Source organism: Prionailurus viverrinus, chromosome A1 (genome assembly GCF_022837055.1).
Source record: "Prionailurus viverrinus isolate Anna chromosome A1, UM_Priviv_1.0, whole genome shotgun sequence".
Taxonomy (NCBI): Eukaryota; Metazoa; Chordata; class Mammalia; order Carnivora; family Felidae; genus Prionailurus; species Prionailurus viverrinus.
The window spans coordinates 230,795,974-230,809,896 of NC_062561.1; positions in this window are offsets into that span (position 1 = coordinate 230,795,974).

Sequence of the window (13,923 nt, forward strand, 5' to 3'; positions counted from 1 at the left end):
TGTTTGGGTCTGAAACTCAAAAAAGTCCAAAGGCTGCATTTATGTCCATCATAAGAGATACTAGTCCCTTAGTAAATTATAGTGTTCCAAAATTCCATTCAAAACTCCAGATCAGGGTAACTACCCATATTCCAAATATCTTCACTTGGTTTTCTAACAATACTACAGTACTTTTTTTTTCTGTGAATACAGCAGTACTTTTTTAGATTGTTTTTTTTTTAATTTTTTTTAACGTTTATTTATTATTGAGAGACAGACACAGAGCATGAGCAGGGGAGGGGCAGAGAGAGAGGGAGACATAGAATCCAAAGCAGGCTCCAGGCTCCGAGCTGTCAGCACAGAGCCCGACATGGGGCTCGAACTCACCAACCATGAGATCATGGCCTGAGCCGAAGTCGGTCGCTCAACCAACTGAGCCACCCAGGTGCCCCAGATTGTTGTTTAAGATTATGTTTGTTTTGCCCTATTGCAAAAATACAGAAATGATGAATCTGTGGTTTCTAAGAAGTAAAGTATTGTGAGGAGCCCATCGTATTAGTGTTATTAATATGATTCTGAGATTGCCTTTCAATGTTTTACTTAGGAGGAGGGTTACCACTCAACATACAAATTTAAAAAGCACCCCAAGTATATAGAGGTAAGACTGTAAGTTTATAGTAAGACATCTCATCAAGTTTTTCTGAATGAAGAAAGAAAATGTTAATAAAATGGCAACTAACAAGGAAAAAATGAGGTCAAAGAGTGGGAACTTTCGGGAGGCTTCTACATTTCTAAAGGATCAGGTGTTCTAACTATTTGCAGTAAACTTTTCAGTCCATTAATTTCTGGAAGGCATAAATGTACGTGTCACTGCATCTTACTACGTGTCAATATCTATAATTATATTATGCAATCTATTATTTTTGCATGCATTCATCTCTTTGCTGGATTATGGCCTCCGCAGAGGCAGGCATTTGTGTAGTAGATCATACCCTTTCTCGTAAACCCAAAGAAATCATTCCCGAAAATATATACAGTTTGCAAGAATATTCTGTGTTTTCTTGTGCTAGTCAGGTTTGCTGTGATAACAAAAGCCTCAAAATCTTAGTGACTTACACAAAGGATTTACAAATGGTCGTGACTTACAATTGTTTGACTTAACGATTTTTCAGTGGTGTGAAAATGATAAACATTTAGTAGAAATAGTAGTTGGAATTTTAAATTTGGATATTTTCCCCAGGCAGTGATATGTGAGATGATCCTCTCTCATGAGGTTGGGCAGCGGGGGCAGCTCCCAGTCGGCCACTCAATAAGAAGGTCAACAACCATCAGCAACCAAGATGCTGACAACCTTCTGTACCCATTCAATCATTCTGTTTTTCATTTTCATTACAGTATGCAATGAATTACATGAGATAATCAACACTTTATTATAAAATAGGCTTTGTGTCAAATGATTTTGCCCAATATAGGCTCATGGAAGTGTTCTGGGCTTGTTTAAGGTAGGCTAGGCTAAGCTACGGTGCTCAGGAGGCTAGCTGTGTTAAATGCAATTTCAACTTAGTGATATTTTCAACTTACCATGGCTTTATCTGGATGTAGCCCTATCATAGGCTGAGGAAGAACTGTATTTATTATTAACAGTTTATAGCAGCAGCTATGCTTTTGTCTCTATGGCAAATGGGTCTGCTTTGTTTTGCTTGGCTCTTGTCCATATACGTCCTCATACTGGGGTCCAGCATGAAGTTGCTATCTCTCTCTGGGACAGATCTGCTCTTGTGGGGAAGAAATCAAATGGAATTATAGAGTATGTATAGTTTTGGCCAGCTTCGTTTGCTCGGCAATGTTTTTGATATCAGCCATATCATATTGTGCAACGATAGTTCATTTCTTTATCTGGATGAGTAGTATTCCATTTTACAGATATACCCAAATTTGCTTATCCATTTACTCGTTAATGGACATGTGACTTGCCTCCAAATTTTGACCTTTAGGAATAAAGCTGCTATCAACATTTATATAGAAGAATTTGTATGGAATTAAATTTTCTGTTCTTTTGGACAAATTGCAAAGTAATGTGGGGAAATTGTATTTTTAAGTTTTCAAAACTTGCCAAATTATTTTCCAAAGTTGAAATATTTTCCATTTCCACTAACCATGTATAACTATTTGCTCCACAAATCTGCCAACTCTAAACATTATCAGTCTTTAACTGTAATCATTATGCATGGAGTACTATGTATTGGTATATAATAGAAGCTGTAATTTGTATTTCTCTGATGACGATGAGGTAGAATTCTTGTTTACATGGTTATTTGCCTTCATAAAAGTTCTTTAGCAAGGTGCCTAGTCAAATATTTTGTCCATTTTTGTTTTTTCATTTTTATTATCAATAATTTTAAAGGTTCTTAATATATTCTGTGTACAAGTCCTCATTAGTTTATATAATCTCAAAATAATTTCCCAATTTGTGTATTTTTATTTGTTATTTCCCAAATGGTGTCTTTAAAGAGAAGACATTATATTGATCTGTTTATCCAATTTTTATTGGCTCACGTTATTTGTGTTTTATACAAGAAATTTTGCTGGCCTAAATGTCTTGCAAACTTTCTCCTGAATTTTCTTGTAGTTTTACATTTTAGTTTGGATATGTAAGTCTATGATCCATTTCAACAATTTTTTATCTATGGTATGAAGTGACTTTTAGAGTTCATTTTTTTCCATACTGATATTCAGTAGTTCCTATGCAGCTTGTTAAAATGAATGCCGTTTCCTCATTAAATTACTGTAGCTCCTTCAGCAAAGTAACTGGTGAGAAAGAATGAATGAGAAAGAGAAATAATTAAAACAAAATTAAATAAAGATGCAAAAAACTACATGAAGGAAGAACCACTGGCAGAGCTGAGTGGTCAGAAAGGCTCCAGGGGCACCTGGGTGGCTCAGTCAGTTAAACATCTGACTTCGGCTCAGGTCATGATCTCATGTTCATGGGTTCAAGCCCTGCATCAGGTAACGTGCTGACAGCTCAGAGCCTGGAGCCTGCTTTGGATTCTGTGTCTCCCTCTCTCTCTGACCCTCCCCCACTTGCACTCTGTCTCTGTCTCTCAAAAAATAAAATAAAAGATTACAAAATTTTTTTTAAACATGAAAGCCTCCAGAGACAGGAACAAAGAGGTGAAATATTTATTAGTTCAAAATTTAAAATGAGAAACTGAAAACAAAATTAAAAAGGTCACCATTAAGGAAATGGATGCAGTTATTATTTTCCTCCATAAATTTGAAAAAGTTTCCTTGAAAATTGACTAATTAGCCTTGCCACCACTATCCCAGAATTCACTGATATTTGTAGCCAGCTGGATGCTCTTTCAGAGGGTTGTCGATGGACTCTGCACTTTGTGCATCTGTTTGTAAAACAAAAATTGGAGATGCTCTTTTAATGGGGGTGGGACCCAACAGGGATAGCAATAAGGATACGATTGGTGCACTGAGACAAATACTTCAGAGAAAGATGAACTAGCACCATGCATTTCGGGGTGTATCTGTTGTCTCTGGATGTGCAAAGGTTGTAGGAGTCCAAGTTCTAGGGTCTCCGTGAGACATTCTTTGGCAGGTGAGAAACACCAATAAATTTTTGATACGAATAATTATCCTGTAATTCTCCATTTCTCCAGAGTTTTGAAGAGGAAAATAGTGACCTAAAAATATTGCTTGAAATTATTAATTTGGAAAATAGATGAAATAAATTGACTTAAGTGATTTTATCATAGCAGTGATTACACATAATATCCCAGGAATGCCAAGAACCGATGAATGTTGTGCGAGGAAAATACAGGGCGTATAAATTTTTGGATAGTAAATACCATGAAGAAAAATAGCAGAGTTAACTCCATCTATTCCAATTCCCACTAGCATGAGTTAGCATCATGTACATTTAAATTAGCATAAATTAATGCCACTAATATTGCATGCTGAGTGTTTTAAACAGATACACTGTATCATGCAGTTGTCATAAAAGCCCAAGAAATAGGGTCTTATGGTGGCAGGTATGACGAAACTGAGGTTCACACGGATGGAACAACTGTCTACATATATTGGCTGGTAAGTAGGAAAAAGGGTGTGTGAACCCAAGACTCTCTGACTCAGAAGTTCACATTCCTGCCACTGTATCATACCGCCACCCATTAATGCCCCGATTAACATCGAAGGGGAGAAACATTTACAGCCAAATGATAGATTGTGGTTCTCTTTCACACATCCCCAGCATGTATGGCATCCTTAACACACACTGTATCCCCCAAGGACTCGCCTGGATGACTCACTGATATTTCCAGAAATCTCACTTTCTCAGGAACCTTATCCTGACCTCCTAATTCACTAGTGCACACAGCCATTCCCGCATCACACAATGACAACCGTGTTGAACCCGCTTTGCTTTGCTTTTCCTCACTAGCACATATCATCTTCTAATATACCATATCATTTAAATATTTATTATAGATTTTTCTGCCACCCCAAACAGAAGAGAAGTTCCACAAAGGCAGAGCTCTTTTATTATTATTATTGTGTTTGTTGTTGTTGTTGTTGTTGAAATCAGTGTGATTATTTTACTGTTTTCTTATGTATCTAGAATGGTATCTGGCATAAAGTAATCATTCAGTAATTTTTTGATGGAAAAAAATAAAGGAAAGGAAGGAGGGAAGGAAGGAAGGAGGGAGGAAATTGAAAACTATGGGAATTCAGGAGAAAATAATTTTATTCTTTATTTAAATTGGGTATATCTTCCTAGAAATATCATGCTGTTGCTACTGTAACCATTTTATTGTCAAAATTGAAATGTAAGAAACAGTATTCAAAATTGGTTGAATTTCATCTCTATTTATAATTTTTATAATTACATTAATGTGCCACATTTGCCTCATAGATGATAGTCACAGTCACCTACTTTACTTGAAAGGACACTCTGTATTGGCTCAAGTTGTACTTGCTTAACTAAATCATTTAATATGATTCTTATAAATATTTTTTTTTCAACGTTTATTTATTTTTGGGACAGAGAGAGACAGAGCATGAACGGGGGAGGGGCAGAGAGAGAGGGAGACACAGAATCGGAAACAGGCTCCAGGCTCTGAGCCATCAGCCCAGAGCCTGATGCGGGGCTCGAACTCACGGACCGCGAGATCATGACCTGGCTGAAGTCGGACGCTTAACCGACTGCGCCACCCAGGCGCCCCTCATTTAATATGATTCTTAAAGTTCTGCTTCAGCATGAAGGCTTTCCAAATGAATTATACATTCCCTCCGTGCATTGCTCTAAATAATCATTTCCCACCCTCTTGACAGATTATAACAGAAGGAAACCATCATGACAAAGAATAAGGCTGCATGCCAGAGACAAAAGGCGAGATCAAAATAAATAATATCAAAGACAGAAGTCAAAGATGTAAGAGAGTCACAAAAAGTGAATGATGCAGCCAAGTGACAGGAGTTGCAGTAAATTCAGAAAGACTTAGAACTTCTTCTTTAGTCAAATATATGACAGGCCCTGCTTTGTGCATTTACACCCCCCATGGTATAACACGCTTCGGGATTCTTTAGAGGGCATATTACTGACTACAGTGCTTTGTAGCTTGTGAGGTTCAAAGTTCTTCATGAAATACACCTGAGATCCTGCAGGGCTTTGCTGATTGATTTAACATACCATCCGCAGATTTAATTATCTTAAAATTCAACATGAAACTACATTTTGATACACTCTCGTGAGAAAATGGTCTAATCTTTCATTATACTAAGGCTTTTACAGTTCTATGAGGCATATCTTAAAAATGAGAATTCTCTTCTGAATGGACGTAACACTTTCCAGGTAAATAAAGGAAGACAACTTCTACCTGCTAGCCTGATCCCCAGTAGTCCTCTCTAATCATGGATACCAGAGTGCACCCCAAAATATAGAGTTCTTGTTAGGGTTCAATCAATGAAAAGCGTAGTCACCTGGCAGCATTTTAATTAATACAGAAAAGAAATGAACTAATGCAAGCTGATCGAAATAACTCTTAATAAATACGTTCCAATGTCAAATAGTGTTTTGATAAGAAGGTTTTAGCTCTGTCTCCAGGGACTAGAGGTGAAGTACATATTGGCTGAACAGTAAAGTGGAGATAATTGCAATGTAATTCATGAATCGCATCTTTCAACAAGTTGAATGTTATATTTACCCTCTCTTAAAATGATATTTATTATATCTGAACTCTAGCATCTTAAGTGGCTAGAGTGTTGCAGGACGTATCCTGTCAGTATGAGTCTTAGAAACATAGCCTGAGAACTATATTGAAAGATCAATCAATGTTTCCATTTCCAGTTTCTCATTGTTTTACTTCGTCATGTTAAATTACATTCCATTTAGATTTCAGCTTAGTAAAAATAAGACAATGGCAAGCTGATGATGTGACACATTTTAACATTCTCCAGGCACATTAAGTGTTTGTTACTGCTGTTCCTTTTGAAAGCAAGGAGTAATCAAAGGAAAGATAGAGAACTACATCAGTTCCACTTTGTGCACGTTTTTGGCAAATAGATGTAGAGAAATTAATGAACAATGGGCTAAAGTAGATGCGTTCTTATTTTCCCCAGAAAATATGAAATGGACAGATATAGTCTTGAAACTCTCTTCAGGCTTTTATAAAAAAGTCCAAGGACATTTCAAGGTGGGGAAAAATTAAACTTTGATTTGTTTGCATTTATACCCATAAGCCTACAATGTTGGAATAACTGTAGGCATTGAAAAAACATGTCTGGGTAGAATAAACTGAGAAATAGATAATAAGGCTACCCTCTTAAAAAAAAAATCTCACATCCCTTTGATGTTGGAGAAAGCTTTTTAGTTCTCTATTCGAGAACATGCAAAATTTTGTGAGATGTAACATGATTTTATGTATTCACTCCAAATTAAAAACTGCAGCTAGAAGGCCACTAAATTAATTTTTTTTATGTCTCCATTTTAACATAAGTTATTTAACCAAATGTAAAGAGGAACTAGATGAAGATAAATATTCACAAATATTTATCTGATTAATATGATTACTTTTTGGATACTTATTCTTGTACTCTGCACAACATATCATATCAGATTCTATAGAGAGAAAACACATTTAAACTGAAAATAATCCAAGTACTTACATGTTTTTTAAATTTACATCCTACTGCTACTGATGCATTCATTTTGAAAAAAAAAACACATACATACACACTCCCACATACATACACCCACAAACATACACAGGGGCATGAAAATCCATCTCATTTCATGCACTTACTAGAATAGGAGCAGGGCTTCTGCCTGCCTTCACAACTCAAATGAGCTCTGTCTTTGGGTTGGTAGCCAGCCTTTTCCCAAATGCCACACAGCAGATAGCTAATTTTTTTTTTTTCAAATGCATGTTTTGGTGTTGTTACAGCTTTATTGATGTATAACTGACAAAGAAAAAATTGTGCATATTTAAAGTATACAACGTGGTGTTTTGATATATGTATACATTGTGGTATATTTACTACAATCAAATTAATTAATGCATCTATCACCTCATATAGTAACCTTTTAAATTAGTTAATTGAGTGATTGATAGTTGTAGTGGAAACACTTAAGATCCTTTTTTGGTAAATTAAATATCTATTTATTTCCCTAGTATTTATTGTGATATTTTTCTTCTGCATTTTTCTTATTGATATCTAATAATGCTATTGATTTCTTTAATTTAAAATTTTAATGTTGATGATGTTCTTAGTCAATTTTTCTATTATTTCTTATAGACTGTGTGTTAAGTTGGTTCTCTATGTGGACAATATTTTTTTCAAACATAATTTTCGTATGAAATCCCATTTTTATTTGAAAACTCTAAAATCTCTAATTGCATTGATTGTTGCCTCTACTACAATGGTGGATAGAAATGATTGGTGTGGGCAGATGATGTTTGCTCATGGACTTAAGAGGAATGATAAGAAATATTGTATGAAATACAATACAATGAAATATTGTATGATGGTATTTGAAGATAAGGCCTTTAAGGAGGTAATTACAGCTAAATGAAGTCATAAGGATGGAGCCCTAATCCAACATGATTGGTGTGTTAAAAGAGGAAAAGACACCAGCGGTGTGCGAGCAGAGAGGAAAGATTAGGCTTCAGAGAGAAGGTAGTCCTCTGCAAGCCGAGAAGAGCAGCCTCACGTGAAACGAGACCTGCCAATTTGACACTGGACTTCCAGCCTTCAGTACTCTGGAAAAATAAATATCTGTTGTTTAAACCATCCAGTCTGTGGTATTTTGTCATGCCACCTGTACAAACTTTTAATATAGTGACATACATTTCAAGTTCTTCTGCCATGTCTTTGCATAGCTTGATAGCTCATGTCCTTTTTTTAAATTCATTCACTTATTAAAGGACATCTTGGTTGCTTCTAAATTTTTACTATTATGAGTAGATCTGTGATAAACATTCATGGGCAGGTTTTGGGGTGGGTATGCTTCCAACTCACTTGGGCAAATATCTAGGAAACTGAGTGAAGGATTATATGATGACCTGATATTTAGCTTGCCAAGAAACTGCCTGACTGACTTCCAAAGTGACAAACGGCGAAATGGACACCATTTTGCACTCTCACCAGCGATTAATAAAATTGTTCATACTGCTCCACACCCTTACGAACATTTAGTGTTGTAAGTGTTTGGGATTTTAGCTATTCTAATAGGTAAAGAGTCTGAACAGACCTATTGACAAAGTAGATATTCACATGGCCAAAAGGAACATGAAAAAGTAGTCAACATCTTTAATCATTAGGGAAATGCAAACCAAAACCACAAGGAGATATCAATTCATGCCTGTTAGGTTCAGTACCATTAATATCCAATGAAATACTATTTAGCCATAAAACAGAAGGAAATCCTATGCTTTGTCACAACATGGATAGACCTTGAGGATATTATGCTAAGTGAAATAAGTCAGACAGGGAAAGACATATATTATATGGTCTTTCTTATATGTAGAAACTTAAAACAAACAAAACTCATAGAAAGAGAAATCAGACTTGTGGCTGGCAAAGGGAGGGGTGGGGGGATGGGAGAATTAGGAGAAGGTGTCAAAGGTACAAACTTCCAGTTATAATAAGCACCAGGGATATAATGGACAACATGATGATTATAGCTGATAATGCCGTGTGTTATATTTGAACGTTGCTGAGTTTTAGACTTCAGTTACAGAGTTTGGTTGTTGTGAAAGTCATACATGTAATTAAACACATAAAATGAACATGATACAGTGATGAAACGCAAAAAAATATATACTGAAAAAATATAAGTGTTCTACAATGTGTGGTTCACATGAAAATATCATTCATGTAATCTTAATCATACAAACATTTAATAATAATCTATATAACTGTATATCTATTATTATCTATCTATCTATATATCATCTAAGTATCTATCTATCTAGAGAGAGAATTGGAGAGAGAGAGAATTGCACAGAACCTAGTTAGCTTAAGAAAAAGGAGCATCTGTAATGGAAATTTATATTTAAGTTCTAAATTCTAATGTTTTTTTGATCAACAGATACTGCGTAAATTTGAAAGCTTATATGTAAATACTGGTATACGCATCATATTTATACAACTTTACATAATACTTAAAACTATAGTGTCTGGTCATTTGGGAGATGAGAGATAAGGAGTATTCTTTTTAATGGTAAGTTTATAGCATTACTTGATTTTTAATTATGTACAAAATAATTGTGATGAAAATAGTATTAAGTAGAACAATCATATAAACTCTACTTTAAAAGAAAGTTGCAGGAGGGGCACCTGGGTGACTCAGTGAGTTAAGCCTCCAACTCCTGATGCCATGTCAGCTCTTGATCCCAAGATTGTGAGTTCAAGCCTCACATTGGGCTCCGTGTATAAAAACAAAACCAAACAACAACAAAATACATAAAATGATAACATCATTTACATGAAACAATGTTTACTTTTTCATAATTATCATTAAGACGACGATGATTTTGCCTCGTATTTGCTTTTGCCTTTGATTCATATAGTGATTTTTAGTGTCATACAATATTGTCTATATAATAAAATTTGTTATAAAGGACACAGGTGTAATAAAAATAAGATAAAACCCAAATCTGAAAAACCTCAAGGCTTAGACTCAGCTGTGTGAAAGTAATTGAAAACCTCTAATAAATAAAAGAGGGGCACCTGGGTGGCTCAGTCAGTTAAGCATCTGACTTCAGCTCAGGTCATGATCTCACGGGTCATGAGTCCCAGCCTCCCCCCCCCCCCCCGCCCCCCATCGGGCTCTGTGCTGGCATCTCAGAGCCTGGAGCCTGCTTCAGATTCTGTGGCTCCCTCTCTCTCTGTCCCTACCCTGCTCAAACTGTCTCTTTCTCTCTTTCAAAAATAAGTAAACCTTAAAAAACAATATAAAAAAAGATTATGAAATAATTATCTGTGGATACAGGGATGGTAACTACCCAAAAAGAAAAATATGAGTTCCCTTAGAAAAGAAAACCCAACCACATTTATGAGTAAATTCCAATGAGGCTGAGAACAAACAAGCAGAAGGAAGAACTCTACAGCAGCCAAGCAGGATGTAATCCATCCGGGAAATCACAAAGAGGCAGAATAGCCCTGGAGAAATCCCAGCTGAGGTCCAGAGCATATACATAACCTAAAGACATAACCCCAGTTGTCAAAAACTAAAATGAGAGAGCAGCCATGGTGGGGAGGAAGGGGGGGCTGCGGGGAAGGAAGGTTATTTAAATAACAAATACACTCAGGAAGGGGGAAAAATCTAAGTAGTGAATATGTAAACATAGAAATAAAGAGCTTCAAAAAACAGCAGGAACAGCAAATGCTAAAATAAAAAGAACATAACAGCATAATACACTAAATTTGAATAGGAGAAGATTGCCTCAGAGATCAGCCATAGCAGGAAATCTATAGATTAGAAAATAGTAATGTCTTTCTATGTTGTTCACAGCATTTAGTAGAAAAGGACGAAACCCAATAAATGGACAAAGTTACAAGTGCTTAGGGAAGGTAAACAAATATCACTGGGCAAACTGACTTATGTTTTTAACAGCGTGTAAAAAATTATGCTCACATCGACCAGTTATAGGCGAACTATCGCATACATTAATCTTCAGACTGATTTAAAGGTCAGTGTTGACTATGGCACTATAATTTTTCAATTCTAAAGAATGGCATCAACCAAAGAGTCAGCAACATTTTGATTGACACATGAAAAATTTAAACCCAGATGTTTCATACATGAGCATTGCTTTATTGCCACAGGAATCTACGAATCTATGGCAAACTATGTGCTAGATAGCTATATATTGCATGTATTTTCGAGCAGTCGAATGAGGATAAGAGCAAAACTATTCCATGGCATGTAAGCAACTCATTACAAATCCTTAGTGCACAGCCACTCACACAAGCCACATTCCAACGTTTACTGTGCACGTGTGCCATTGGCTGGCACGGAGGCAGGTTGTATCTGTTAAACACATTACATTACAACACAGGTTGTCACTCAGCACAATTTCCAGATTGGAGCATGACTGATCCTTAGTCCATTGCGCGAAAGGACAGAAATTTTGGTTGCCTGTTAAACCACCTGTTCCTTTAAAACCACATCCTTTTAAAATATGAAGTTATATGGATTTAGGTTAATATTGAACAGCGAGAAAGAAAAAGAGAGACAGAGACTAAATAAAGTATACAGTAAGGTGGGGAATTATTAAGGTTAGGCATAAAATAATAAAAATTAAACAACTGTTTATGAAAATTAAATAGCTATATATTATGACAAGGTAATGCCGTTTCTGAATCTGCCTCTTTTTAAAGAAATGCTCACACAGAGCCACAGCCCCATGCACAGGGCCAATCACCTGATTCACGATTATGCTAGCTGTCAGCTGGATTTAACACCAGGTTGGTTTAGTGACCAACACTAGGGGAAGAAGTAAAACCTCATTGATTATTGTATGGTATGCTATGCACCAGAGGGAAGCCAAGGTCCATAACTGTATAATCCTGAACATATTTTGAAAACACACGAGTCAATGAAGAATAGGACATAGAATGACATTTGCGGAATAAGATGTGCTCAGATTAAATTGTATACGTGCAATATCTAACCTCTGCTGTTGTTCATGTATACATACGTATGCAAGGATATGTGCATCAAACACTAAGAATGAGTACTTTTTATTGAAACGGGAAGTAGGCATCATGAGCCTTTGCAGAGATTGGATTAATGACGCTGAAAATTTGATATGTATTTGATCTTGTCAGATGGTCAAACCAAGGTGTAGAATAAAATGTACAGGTTTATTTGTATTTATTCATTAGAAAATTTCATAGTTAAAAATATGAATTCGGTTTTTCTTTTCAGGAGAAAAGCAGAACAAAAAAATAAATTTTAATCATGGCACTAAAGACGGAAAATCTATAAATTGGAAAGGAAGGTAACTAATCACAGTGCCACATTCTAGGACTATTCCTCTCCTGTTGTACTTTTATGGGTTTTCTAGCAAAGTTGGCATAATTTTACTACTGTAGAACTTTCCAGAATTTTATTATGCTTAAGTAATTTAGAACTTTGCCTAACAAAGAAAATGTAGTTTGCGTTTTTTAAATATAATGATTTCAGACATTAGGGGGATTTTTATTTATTATTATTATATATATTTTTTGCTTTATTTGTTTTAAAGGTTATCCAGCAGAACAAGATTCCTTGGGATACGCTTTGGTAAATCATGGTCTATAAAATATATATTGGAATGAATCTTGGTAACAGGTTTAGACTTTGGAATTTTAAGTGATGTGTTAATAATTTGTTAGAAAAATACTAGCAACCTGGAAAGGATATTATTTATCAAAGTAAGCTACATGCTGAAATGGAGGTGATGCAGGGAGGTCAGGGTCAAGGGCCCCGAGGTGTCCAGCAGGACCAACCAAGAGGGTGGTTGGCTTCAAACAGGATGCCAGCAGGAGATGGAATCAGAGTTTATTGAAGACATAGAGAAAGCAAATACAGATGGATCTGGACCATCTGGGAGATCCGGGGTCTTTCCTTAGATCTTCTCTATTCTAGTCATTAACTCCTTGTCCCTTATAAGGAAGACAATGCTTTTGGTATTACATGACATGTGTAGAATGGGGTGGAGCATTGGTCTTAGCAAGAGTAGAAACCAGAAAAGAAATAAAGGAATGGGGTCCCTTTGGTGTCACTGTCTGAGTGACCATTGCTCCCATCCACATTCACTGACTTCTTTCAGTGATGGTTTCTATCATTCACTATTACACCAAATTTTAAGTTCAATCACTGTTGTCTACTTATATGGATCACTCAAATACCTGCAGTTTGTTTTTTGTTTTTTTTTTGCTTTTATAGATTATAGAACAGATCTATAGATCCCAAAACCCTAGTATACCTCTCTTTACTACAGAATGAACCATAATCATTCATTTCATTGCCTTACCTAATGTAATAGATTGTTAGTAACATTAATAAATGTTATAATTTAAATATATAACAAAAGAACATAAGAATGAATTCAAAATTTATTAAAAGTGCATACAAATAATTTTTTATGTTGCACTATGTTTTGCTTCATCAACATAGAATATTTTTTTTTATCTACCTGTATCTGTTCTTCCCCTGAGTAAGTACCGAAAATCATTCTCCCTTTAATCACATTTTTGAATCTAAAAATTTCTATTTTTCATTATATGGAGCTGTTTTATAAAACTTGCTTATCTAGAAAGTAACTTTAATCTCTAACAGAAGGGATAAGATGACACTATGATTCCATTTGAATATTACTATATTTTAAACAATATTCTTACATAAATGATACTTGTAGTTTCCTTCAAAGACTTAGGAACACTTGA